The 14,195-nt window shown below is 32.0% G+C and overlaps 1 protein-coding gene across 3 annotated transcripts in view; it reads left to right on the plus strand.

Moving 5' to 3' along the window:
• Positions 1–1,547: 1,547 nt before the first annotated feature.
• Positions 1,548–14,195, plus strand: part of LOC118193314 (uncharacterized) — a 277,544-nt gene continuing 264,896 nt past the window's right edge. For all 3 annotated transcript variants that reach the window (XM_085822060.1, XM_085822063.1, XM_085822064.1), the window contains exon 1: positions 1,548–1,714. The gene's annotated coding sequence lies outside the window, so the exon portion shown is untranslated. The remainder of the gene's footprint in view (positions 1,715–14,195) is intronic.

Below are 14,195 nucleotides of genomic sequence, written 5' to 3' on the forward strand. Positions count from 1 at the left end.
CGAAACTTATTATAAACATGGGTAGTTTGGGAATCTTTCTAAAAAAGAAAGTGCGAAAATCACCAACTTGCATATGGCAGCATTTTCATCGCTAAAAATTCGCCAAATTGCTCCAAGATGTTTGCGATAGTACGTAAGTACTGTCTTCTGTATGCGTACATTTGTGTAAGTCACTTTTTATGCATACAGTATAAGTGCTGCATGCATAAAAAGTGGCTACTTGCGTATTAGCACAACCACCTCGACGCAGTTTGGCGAAATTTATGGAAAGAAAAGAACAATGACATTTTGTTGTAAAAAATTATTTTTATTATATACATGCATGTATATACATAAATTATGTTTCAACTATGTATTTATATTTATCCCCCCTAAAGAAACAATTAATAACCTACTTACAAAAGGATTTTTTTTTTATCGAGGAGAAATTTCGGTTTTTTTTTTTTTTTTTTTTTTTTTTTTTATCGAGGAGAAATTTTGTGGTGATTGCTATGGAAAGAGATTTGAAGCATTGTTCCTTTAGGAATTTTGCGACAAACTACTGTATTGCTGCAGAAATTTTACCGCAGTTTCTTTTTAGGCAAATCCCAAAAGCTCAGTATTTTAAAATTAAGATAAAAAAATAATCTTGATTTATTCATCAAAAACCATTGGAACTTGGACTACAATAAAAATAATGTACCAAAAATGGCATGTTTGGGTGTTAGAAGCTGAAGAATTGTCAGCTGGTTGCCAATGGTAGTGACAGTATGAATTATCAGATACTCGAACTTTGCCACTGTACAGTGCCTCAGAGAAATCGTTTACTTGACTTTCTAACATGATGACGTGTTGATTAGATTCGAAATCATCACGTCACACACATAAGCATAAAAATTTTCATTAAATTATATTTAAAACACCACTTGATCTACGTCTGTTAGAGAGTGATTATCATTCTATGAGGAAATCATTGGACTGCCACTGGTATTGAGAGTATGCTCAATGATTAGCTTTACAAAGATAGTATTATCGTCGAAAGCGACGAGCGAAAAAGTAAGTCATTTTTTTCACTTTTTTATGAAAGCAGGCCAGATAATATGTTATCTAGGGAAATATTAACAATAATAATAATAACAGACTGCTATCGAAAATGGCGATTCAGTTACAGTTAATTTGGGTAAACTAGGAGCGTTGAACATATAATAAATAAAATGATGGAATTATTTGAGTTGTAAGCAGACCTAAATGAAAAATAAATTATAAATAGCTTTTCGTCCTTTTTTAAACGCTACCATATAATTTAGTTCATGTTCCGTTTTCTATTGGAAGATACCGAGAAATACGCAAGAGTTCATGAAATTAACAATAAAGATAATAGCTGTTTATAAACAAATAGAGTAATATCGTTTTTGAACGCAGAGATAAATCAAAATCATCCATCACCACCTGACGAGGCTCGATGACATCGACCAGAAAGTCACCAAATAACCGCCAAAGTCGCCAAGATGCAAAATGCAAAGTCTGAAGAACGTGAAAGGGCGAAGAGTACCAAGTTTTCCGCTCTCAGAACGTTCTGAGACCTTGCGCGTTCTGCACAGGAGTAAGAGTAGTGTTGTGCGGTTTGTTCTTGGCGTGTCATAACGAACGTGACGTTGATGTGATAGAGAAGGGGGAAAAAATATTTTGACACACCTGTTAACCTCAGCGCACCTGTGAAGGAACAGAAAGAGAGGTAGGTGCGTTTATATTTCGTAGAATTCCGTGTACAGGCGGTGCTTTCATTTGATTTAGTCGGAGGTTTATGATTCGATATAATATGTATATTTTTTTAAGCCTTTTATTGTTGCCGCTCAGGAAGTTGTCTAATGGATTACCGCTGCATAATTGGCATTGAATGAACATAATTTTTCTTCAGATGTGATGAATTATGCATATGGAATTTTATTCGATCATTTAGTTGTGAGTTTTTACATTCGGATATTTGTCAACGCTTTCTAAAACATTTTTTTTAATACATTTATATGTTACCTTAATACAACGTTTATATGTTAAAATAATATGCGTATATTTTTGTGAGAAGAATAAAACTTCAAATATGAGGAATAATTCAAACCAGATTTCATCCAGTTATTCGAAAAATACCAGTTAATTAAGTTTTCTTTTCTTTTTCTTCCGTTCCACCCTCCACCAAGCCGTACGCTTATTTATTGCAATGCAAGAGAGAAAATTTTATTTCTTTGTTGGACTATATTTTATTTCAGTTCATATTATGCATTAAAAAATAGGATTTTACATTAATATTTGCACGATATATATTTACCAGACATTGAATATTAATATTCATCATGTACACATTTACCTAAATTAATTTTAAAATTTGCTAAACTATTCGCTGTTTCATTTTCTATAAGACTATTTCGCTGATAGATAAAACTATTCGCAGTTTCCATGTGCTTTCATATCTTTTTTATCTAAATTACTGCCAAAAAAAAGTTAAACATGTAAATAATTAAATGTACATAATTCTATTTTATCTAGAAGGAAGAATAATCGATCCAGCTAGATGAAATTCCATATAACTGAAGTTCCAGTAATTGAAGCTGTATTAGCCATTAGTACTAGAGTTTCGAATCAAAAACTACATTTGTAAAAAAAAAAAAAAAAAAGGTGGGGGTGAGGACGACTATCCATGGTCTCAACTGGTTTTGTTTTTCGTGGGATTTAAAAGAAATGATGTCCAATACTAGATATTTATTTCTGTTCAAAGAAATACTGACCGCTTTCGGATAGGGTGGTTAATCTTTAAAAGGAAGTCACCACTAGAGGCTTAACTGTATTTAAATTCCTTATTTTTCATATTTTATGTAATGATTTATTAATTTCGATTACATCTTGAGTGAAACTGATTTTAAAAATAATTGATTTCATTAAACCAAAAATGTACTTCGTTATTCTTTATTGCAAGGGCGTGTCTTTTGAATTTTAAGTTATTGCTAATTGATTATGTATAAAGTTTGTAAAGTATACAACAGAGATAAATTAGTATTAGTAAAAGATTGAATTATATCGATGTCGGTGTTCTGAGGCCGCAGAATTTAGATTTTCTTTCTAAATTACAATGTTATAAGCAATAGTATATAAAGGGTTAATTTGGAATATATTTTAAGTCATAGGAATATAAAAATTTCATAATTTTGTGTCTAGTAAATTAAATTTTTATTTGAGATAACTTAAATTCATACATTATCATTAAATTCCTATATCATCTTTATAACGGGAATTTATAGGACAACCACCCATAATTCAGGCAGTTTTGATCTTTTGCGGAGGTGGTGCCTTATAGAAGTAATATTCAGTATCGATTTTTATTTATGTTCTAAGAAATACGAATTATTTTCAAAGGTAATCGCCATGAACGGTTTCACTCTCTCTCTACATATTTAATCAAATTTGCCGAAAAATAAATGGAGAACCATAATTTATATTTTACTCTGTAAAAAGATAAAATTCCAAAATTGATTTTCTAATTTCTGTTGCGAAAAATTTTCAGTTGCTTTTCTAGGTTCAAATTACCTTTTAAAAAATATGCAATTTTTTTAAATTCGCTGATAATCGACCAGTGGCCGTGAGGTTAAATCGCTGAACACTGGTAATTCGATTCGGTTTAATATACCGGCGAACGGTCTGGTTACATTATTTATTACAGGGGCATTATCGTCTTTTCCTATGTGTAACGTGGATCTGAGCCAATTTTCCTTAGAATGTCCTCCACGAAGGCATCCACCTCCTTAGGCAGATAGCACCCGTGCACTTTGTCAACCAAGTGAAAACAAACCCAGCTTAATTTATTGATAATAATGGATGCCAAACTGCGTGGCAGAAGAATAACGGATTTTCCGTTATTCTTCTGCCACGCAGTTTGGCCCCTGTGAAATAGAAACCAAAACACGCCGAGACTCATAGCATCATTCAACCCATGGTTTGTGTGTGTTTAATTTAATACATTTCATTGTATGTTTACAGTTAATAAACTCGACAATATGCGCTTTCCGTTATGCGCCAAGTGCATAACGGAAAAAGTACCTGTATTTGATTAAATTAACCATATCGTTCTAGGAGAATATTTATTCCTTCGTTTGTAATTCAGGGATTATCACAACTATGTAATCTGTTTACTAACTATAACTTAAAATTCCTTTTCCAATAGAATTGTTCTCAAGTATTATCTTCTTATGATATTAAACCTTTTGGTATGTTCATCTTTCTACCAATAATTCAGAACTAGTTACTGAGAGAAATATATTACTATTTCCTACATTTTTGAAAAACATATTTATAGACCAACAGTATCTGAGAGAAGATACATTTTAATCTGAATTCGAATCCTGAACGCGCGGTTCAATTCCCTCATGTATAATGTAAATATGTATTTAATTTCCTTTGAAATACAAGCCCACCAGCGGCCGAGCGGTAAAGACGCTGAACACTGGTAGTTCGGTCCGAGGTTCGAATCCCGCGAACGGGCTGGCTGCATGGGCGTTTTCGTGGTTTTCCCCATGTGTAACGTGTATACGAGCCAGTTTCCCTTAGAAAGTCCTCCACGAAAGGCATCCCTCCCCTTAGGCAGATAGCCCTAGTGTGCTTTGCCATAATTAAATACACACCACCTTTGAAATACATAAACAGTGACATTCATCCTTTAGGACCTTAGTTTTTGTGTATGTTTTCGTAATCAGTAACTAACTAATCAAATTTACTATTCCATCAACAGGAAATATAAATTGTTTTGCCAATATTGGTAGTACCGGAAGATGTCACTAATATATTGGTAATACTAATTCCAATATATTAGTGACATTCCAATATATTAATATTGGTAATACATGATCATGTTGTTAATATATAGTTAAAATGAAATAAGCTTTTTGTTATTAAGATAGAATCTAAATTTTTAAAAAGGTGAATCTAAAAATGTTAGATTACGGTCTTAACACTTCGGAAAAAAACTTATAATTAAAAATTTCAAAAAATGCAATAGTAGTAAAAAGTGTAAAATGTTGCAAAAATTAAAAAAGTTGATTATATATACTATATGTAACATACTGCATTAAAAATATCTTTTATTGATTACAATAAAGTTGAAAATGTTCATAAAAATTATCCTTTGAACATATGTAGTAAATTAAGTGTATTTTGATTAATGTCAATTTGATGAATATTATTTTTAAAAAAAGTATTAAATTAAAAAAAAAAAAAAACGATTGTTGTTAAAAAGATTTTACAAAGATTTAACTGTTAAAAAGTTCGTTTATTTACTTTATTAGTTCGTTAATCAGTTACAAATTTATTATGTTTGAAAGATAAATTAAGGATCTCTTGCTGGCATCACTTTTAGAGCATCACTGCGTGCGAGAACGCGTGGAAAAAAAGATTTGTGTTTTTTGCAGTGGCAACACTAGCCAAGATACGTGTGTGAAACATGCTGTTTTTGGATTCTTTCCGTTTTTTGTCCGATAGTTTCCAAGTAATTTTGATTATGGATTTTAATTTGTTAAAACAGGTTTTACATACAGCCGTAAAAGGCATTAACGAATTTTGTACCGAGCGCTTCCTTCGACAAAAACAAAAAAAAAAAAAAAAAAAACTTTTAAAGAATCGTTTTATATTCAAGACAGCCGATGCTTTAAAAATTTTTAATTTAAAGGTTTTCAGCTTGAATGATTTAAGCAAAATAGTACCCATTGGATTTTATTATATCCAATGGGTGAGATTTCGTCTTTTTTCATTTTGACGTCGTTTATAAATATACTTATGCACACGTGACCGCTAAATTACATATCGTCACTAATTTTGTCATATTATATTTAGAAAATGTCCAGAACATTCAACATTGTTAGAATAACGTAATTCGACCAATTTCCTAATTGTTGTACTTCCTTCTTTTTTCAGTGTATAAACGTATCCATATGTAGAGGATATGAAGTAAAAATATTTAATTGTATATGTTTTGAACAAATATCACTTAAATAATTTCCCATTGCATTAAATAATGAATATTGTTTGTATAAATGTAATTTTAGATGATGAATGTTCACAAAATGTAAACGTTTCTTAACATTATGGACAAGAACATATCTAACATCAACTCTGATTTAATTAGGTTGCGCATTAAATGCCCCTGTCTATAAACAGTAAGTATTTTTATAGCAGAACTATGGAAAAGTTACTATCAGAGTAACAGAAAACTGTTTACGGGAAATAAAGAAAAAATAAATAAAGAAATATAAAAATAGAGAAAGAAAAGGAAAGTGCGTGAGATAAAGGCGATAATAGCAGGCGATATTAATATATTTAATTGTTTCTATTCACAAGAGTGTGTAATTTAACTGTTAAAGTCGCTGAAGACTGATAGTTACGTCCGAGGTTCGAATCCCGCGTACGAGCTGTTTGAATGGGCATTTTCGTGGTTTATCCCATGTGTAACGTGCTTAAATACGAGCCAGTTTCCCGTAGAAAGTCGTCCACGAAGGCTTCCCTCCTTCCGTGTAGTGCCTAAGGACGGAATACGTAAATAATAATAATAATAAAAGTTACAGAAGGCAGTTGATATGTTAATTAAAACTAAAAATTATAAAAACTAAACTAAAAACAAAACAAAACAAAAAAGTCTGAAAGGTTTCAGATTTTAAATTGCGTCTAAAGGGGCGTTTTTAAACATTTTGTGTGTTACCTTAATTTATTAAATATAATTTTTTTTGCACTTAAACCATAAAATTCAGTTCACGAGCAATATCGCAAAATAATTTTAAACTGAGCATATCTTTCGAATTCCCGATACACAGTCTCACGCGATGGAGATAAAAATGTTTTTTCTTGTTCAACGTTGCCATTTCTCGCTTTGAAATCCTTGAGTTTGTTAATCGAAAATTCGTTAAAGTTTTACAAAATATGAAATCGATAATATCGAAATCCTAAAATTCAAATTTGAGCTTCCAGATGCCCATATTCGCAGTAGGATTACGTCATTCAAAATTGGATTGCTCTAGGTACTGTTGTTTTATCACAGTGCGAGAAATATACATACATACATCTATGCAGATTCTTCATTATTTAATTTCTTCAAATATAATATAGGGCGATAATAGTTGGTGGCAACAGTTTGAAAAGTGAAATGGACATTCAGAGTGATTCCACGCAAAATCCCAAAGCGAAAACAATAGTCCCTCAGGAACAAAGCAAAGCCCGTCCAGACTAAAAATTAAAAAAAGTATATGGAATATATAAACATTGTTAAAACATTCGTTAAAATTAGTTAATTGTATTAATTTCCTTTTTCATGTAGACTCCTATCGAAATACAAGATTCCCAATTAACGGGGTAATACCAAAAACGACGTCGATTGTTAAGCTAAAATCACGGTTAATTTGACAGCAGGTAAAAAAACAGAGGAAAGTGGAATAACCTATATTATAATTAACTGGAAAATAGTGTTTGCAATTTACTTGTGCTTTTAAGAAATTTATTTCGAAGAATAAGTTCCTTTGTTCATGTAAATTAAGTTAACATTCGAAACAAAAACACAAGTCAGAACTGAAAGAACAATTTAAAATAAGGCAAAAAGGTAAACTTATTTTGGCGTAGAATTTGAATAAAGCTGTATGATTTCGAGGGCGATTATAGAAACTGGTCCCATTTCTCTTCAGGAGGAAAACCTTTTTTTATTCCTGAAGAAGAGGAACCATTGTCTGATCGCCCTCGAAATGATATAGTTATATTCAGAATCTATTCTGAAGTAAAGTTGCTTCAATTTTAAGTTTACATTGGCATCTTTCTCTTCCATTTGAGAAATAACAATGATTTTCTTTATATTATTCTTATATTTCGATAGTTGTCAATAGGAAAAAGAAGATTTATGCTAGTACACGTAATTTTGTTTTACGATTTAGCAATTTTTTTAACGGACGATTTAACAATGTTTATATATTCCAGATTACGTACAGTTATCGATAAAAACAACAATTAAATAATGGAGCACCATCTTCTGTTATTTCTGTTATTCTACGCATTTTCTTCTACATTTTGTAATTCCCGTAGAAATTTCACTTTTTTTATGTTTATAACAAAAATTTTAATATCGTTCCGCAAATAAACAAACTTAACTTTTTTTCGACAAGGCCTTGTTAAATCACCACCCAGTTAGTGAGGATTAAAATTGTTCTTTAATGCCCTGTGTGACTCAATTTACGTAAGCAAACTGACTTATTCTTTAAGTTATTGTGCTCGAAAATACATTTAAATTGATAATAATATTTTTGTGTTACTTGTAATATGAGTTATTCTTCTTTCCTGTGTTATTAACTGCCCACGGATTAACTATAACTCCGCCTTGTAAATCTTGAGCTACCGTCCTGATAAATATAATGGTTAGCGATGCTGATTGCCGCATCCTTAGGCGCTGGTTCTAATCTCGGAGTTTGTTCTGCTTATACGATTACGGCAAAGCGCGCTGCGGCTATCTTCCTAAGGAGATTGATGCCTTCATGGAGCACTTTCTGAAGAAAACAGACTGTTATTCACAACGAATCACGTAGAAGGCATAGATGTCTCCGAGGAATGCTGTTTATGAAAACTGGGGCTGAGCTACACAATAAGTGTGGTGGGACACTGTACCTGTACGACGAATGGTGAAATTCTAATGTCCCACGCACTTCTACCAGTTTGAGTGTGTTTTCCTAATTATTTATTTTTTGTGCACCTGAATAAATCGATGATGAAACATGAATGGAAGTCCCATATCTTCTGCAGTAGACTTAATATAAATCAAACTGGTCTTATCCGCAACCTAACTTTCAAAAATTAGAAGTTCAATCTTCGATTTTCTGGGATAATGCTAGAGAAGACCTGAATGGTTAACCCAAAATCTCGGTTAATCAGAGGGCAGTCGAAAGCATAAAAAAGATGATAAACCCATATTGTAATTAACATAAAAACATTATTCACAATTTACTTGTATTTTCAAGCAAATTAAGCTGGAAAATAACTTCATTTGGTTACAGAAACTAAATCGGTATACAAAACGGAAAGAACACATTATAAATAAAGGAAAAATAAACATCATTAGAAGTGGGGGAAAACTAAATTCTAAAGGGGCATTAAAGAACGGTACTTACGAGAGAACTTGGAAGTATATCATTCAGTTCAAATTTGCATAGAAAACTGTAAAGATTTTGTTTTTTCTCGAAGTCATTTGGCAGACATCGTCTTATATCATTACTGTCATCTCACGCATTCGTCGTTTCCTTTTTTTTTTGTTTACAGTAGGTTGTTTTGCTTTACGCTGATGGTTTAAGATAGAAATTCTTCTGTCACTCAGCAATAGAAAAACTCAATTTTTTTAACATAGTCTAATGAATTCTCAGCCGATTTAAACCGCCTCTGGTTAATAATGTATTACTCCTCTCTTAACTTTTAGATTAAAGGAAACATATTACTTAGTTTTGCTAAAGTATGGTATCTAGAAAATATGAGTCATTTTCTAGTAGAACATCATCTGCATATCAAAACTAGTATAAGTCACGCTATTTATATGGAACACTTTCTGTATTCTTGCAAAATAACTTCAATTATGCAAAGTAGTCTTACGGGCGATGGGCTGCCCGTGTGGACTGGTAGATAACAAACTGACGACCAGTGGCCAGCCCTCTTCAAGGTGCAAGGACAGGGCTTCAAACCCTGAGCCTGGCTCGGCGGTTGGGTTGGACTCGTAGTGTTATCAAGTCTAACGGAACGAGGAATGCCGAAACTCTTGTCTTATGTGTGAGAAAATCTTACATCTGGGTTAATACAGTAAGCATATCGCTTATCGTAGATCTATGGAAGTATAGAAAGTATAAATTCATTTGTATTGTCAAACACTATCCGAGATGCTGTTTGGGAAGGTCAGTAACTCAAAAATTTGCATTAAATTTTCCAGTACTACCAGTTACGCAAGAGGGATTTAGGACCGAAAGCCTTAATATATTTCTACTGTATATGAGCATAATAATCATAAGAATAGACTACAGAATTATTTACTAAGGACCACTGTTGTTTACCAAGGACTGAAATCGGTTAATTGATGTAATGGCTGGTGCCGTCTCTTTCAACCAGAGTACTTGTTACTTGTGTTATAGATTTAAAATTCGCAACAGTGAAGTTAAAAATTGGGCAAGTATGCCTTAATCATCACTATCATTTGATTTTTTTTTTAATTTGGATTTTAAAACGAAAATTTTTACTTTTAAAACAATAATAAAGCATCTGCTAGCTGCAGTTTTCTAATAAACGAATTTCACACTTTCCAGAAACAAAATGAGTATGAAAAATGTAGGATGTTAATGCATTATTACTTGGATAGTATTTCTATTTAGTGATCTACGATCAAAGAGAGGGAACAGAGGGAAATATTTATGTGCTTATTATAATTTACACCGTTGTACTTTCTAAGCGCAGTTTTTATAACAAAGTTTTTATTGTACCGCCAGTGGCACTAAATCAAGTACAATGTACGCATCTTTTTATAGACTCGTCTCTGACTTCCGTAAGAGTTAGCATTATGGAGACATTTACGTAAGTGAAATTTTTAGGTACGTAGCAATTTCCGAAAATAATTACGAAACATACGTGGGTAGATCCAAAAGTTTCCGGCCTCCCAGGTGAAAAATTGTTTTCCAGTAAATTCCTCTTGTAAACATGTAGTGGCAGTGCTGAATTGGATGAAATAAAATTTGAAAGTTTCATTAGTGAAATCGTAAACGTTGTTTTTAATGTTTCCTGAATGAAGTAATGTTCTGGTTTGTTCTGAAATGTTTAAAATTGTGTATCGTTCTGTGATTAAGTTTTTGGTGGAAGAATTACATAATCTCAAAGAAATAGAACAATGCTGGGAATGATTTGTCTCCTTCCAATTCTGCAGTTGAAAGAACGGCAGTGGCGGCTCGTAATAAGCACTATGGAACTGCAGCACCCCCTATTTCCACTTATTATTATTTTTAATATTTAATATAGGCAAGTCCTTAGTTTTTAATTCTTTCTTTATATTTTTACAATACATAATCCTTAAGCTTAATGTCAGTAGCAAATCCCCCACTTTGTGAAAAAGGTACGAAAGTCTTTGTTTGAAACTGCGCGCTTCTCAGTTCCAGCGACGTGGTGTTTGGCTGTTCTGCGCATGCGCACACAGAAAGCAACACGCGAGCCGAGTAGAGAGAAGAGCACTGTCGCTTGTACAAGTGCCGAAATTATGACTTTTATGACTTTTTTTTTTTTTTTTTTTTAACGTAAATTTCTTTTTACTCCTCGCGTGTGGTATTCCTCCACAAGGTGGAACTTCATTATACGGACCGTAAACACAGTTCATGAAAATTTGCAACTTTTAAAAAATTGCCTTACTGAAATTCAGTTAACATCAAACGCAGATCAAACTATTGCAAAAGCAAAACGAATTTTAAAATGTCTAAATGATGATGATTTAATTTGGGTTAGAGCTTTTTTCTCAGATGCCTCATGTTGAAATAATATACAACTAAATGCAATCCAGAGAAATTAGTGTGTTTAAAGCTAATGAATATACAATAAATTTCGAAACTGCTATTTTAGAATTAAGAAACTCAAAGTACTATGAGAATTTTTCAAAGACATTGATGGCAGAAGCTAAGGAAATGTGACTTTATACTATGTATCGATATAATGCACAAATATTAATGCACTAAACACTTAGCAGCTGCTAAATTGTTTAACAAGAAATGCTAGTTTTAGGAATGAACATTCTACAGAAGAAATAGTACTGACCACTGAAGCATATCCAATAATTGACAAAGAAAAGCTTGAAACTGAACTAAAAGTATTCTATTGTAGGTCTGATATCCATAAATACTGCAAATTAATTGAGCTGCTGAAATTTATCTTCGAAAATAATCTAGATGATGTTCTTAGTGAAATTACGAAACTACGAAACTGATAAAAATTCTCTTGAGAGTTCCCATGACTACTTCAAAAGCAGAACGCTGCTTTTCAACATTGAAAAGAATGAAAACTTTTCTAAGAAGCGCTAGGAATTCGGAAAGACTAAATGCGCTTGCATTGCTTTCAATAAAGAAAAATTTCTTCAGTTCTCATCCAGAGATCAAGGAAAAAATTATTGATCTTTTCGCGCAAATTAAAACAAGAAGAATGGATTTCATTTTTAAATGAATAGGCAAAGATTGAACTGTAACAATTTTGGTTAAAGTAATTAAGAAATGTTTAATTTTTTTCTTAAATTTTCTTTTTATATATGTTTTTTTCCTTTTACACAATTTTAAAACAAAAGTTAAATTTTTTTGGAACAGCACCCCCACTAATTTTAGCCACGAGCCGCCACTGAAGAACGGGTAAAACAATCTCATATGTGCCGAGAATCCGTAGAAGATGATTTTCGTGAAGGTTCACCATTACAGGTATTGATATCGTATATTATTCATCATGTGTCCACGTGGAAATATTGAATGATAAGACATTTAAAATCAAGGAAAGAGCATCAAGATTGGATCTGTCTAAAACAACTGTTTTACTCATTGTGCATAAACACCTTTACATGAACAAAGTCCCTGCATGTTGGTTACCTTGACTTCTTTCGGCAATTTAAAGACAGTAATGTGTCACTGAAATTGAGAAACAACAGTGTGGGTTTAAAGAGCTTCTTGACCACCCCCGTTACAGCCCAGATTTCGCTCCAAGTGATTGTTATCTGTTCTCCAAACGGAAATGGCCTTCGTGGAAATAAAATTAATAATGATAATGTTATTAAAAGAGCAATTATGGTATACTTTATGGCCTAATCGTCAGATTACTTATTCCGGATCATAGAATTGCTCATTAAATGTTGTAAAAAGCGTATGGATGTAAAAGGAGATCTCATAAATTAATAAACTTTTAATATTTGTGTTTCTTTTAGAAATATATCAGGCTAAAAAAAATTGTAAGTTACCTACGTGTGCGCTACATTGGATTACAAACGAGTGGAGGGAGGTCTATTTATTATTATTATTGGAAGATGTAAGTAAAAGTGTTATTTAATTATTTATTTTTTATAAGAGAACTTCAAAATTTACAATAAAATAAATAACGCAAAATTGGTGTTATCATTTTGTTTAAGCAATTTGTCCCTGTGTGGGGAGATTTCATTATGGAATAAGTCGGAAGTAGGGATATAATTGCGATCTATGACTTATCCTCTGTATTGAGATAGTAGACTTATTTAGAAACTCCCAGTGATTATACAGTTTGGACGAAAAACTGATCGAATGTCAAGATTATTGACGAAAATATTAGCCATAAACTAGATTTTAGAATGTAGTTTTTTTGTTAGCCTACACAACACTGCTTTGCATTAGGCTTCGCAAAATGTAAATTGAAATCTTTCAACCTATAATTTTTTTTTAATAAGCGAATCAACTTGTAAGTGATTTAAATATTGCTGCAAGTTATCTTCGGCCAAGTTTTAGTAACAAAATAATTCACAAAGGGATTAAACTCTTGTTCATAACCGTTCAACCTGCAATGCGCAAACTAAAATTAAAGCAGAAATTATGTTAGGCTATAAACCAACGAAGATAATTTCTTAGAAGTAGTAAATTTATGGTATAAGAGCCTCAGATAAAGCACCTGCTAATTATTCCACCAAAACATGCTTCAAGTATAATTTAATAGTTATTACTGAGCAAGAAAGAAATTAGGCAATGTTAAAAGAAGTCTAACACTCTGTAAACGTGATCATTGATCTGATGACTGCGTCCACGACACATACATTTTTTTCTCTTCACCTTTTCTAATATAAGAACTCCAGATAATGATTTTTTTTTCTTAGATGAATTGTTTTGTAGTGAATGAGTTTGAATTTGAAGTCAGAAGAAAAAATTAAACTAAAGAAAAAAATGGTAGGAAGTTAATTATTATAATTTGCCAGTATGGGCTCGGAGGCATGATCAGATTATGCTTTTTAGTTGCATTTCAGTGGCAAAATTTGCATGTTTTTATTTCCTTGTACGAAGTAAAAAGGAAATATTGTAATCGCGAAATATTTCAGGTATCATATTTCAACAAAAATATCCAATTTGACCACCATCGTATGCAATTTAAATTTTTATGCCTTTAGTAAATCTGCATGAAATATTTGTAGAATCATCAACAATTTA

The sequence above is a fragment of the Stegodyphus dumicola genome, chromosome 8, assembly GCF_044657685.1.
Source record: "Stegodyphus dumicola isolate Sdum_Otavi_A_Nest chromosome 8, ASM4465768v1".
Lineage (NCBI taxonomy): Eukaryota > Metazoa > Arthropoda > Arachnida > Araneae > Eresidae > Stegodyphus > Stegodyphus dumicola.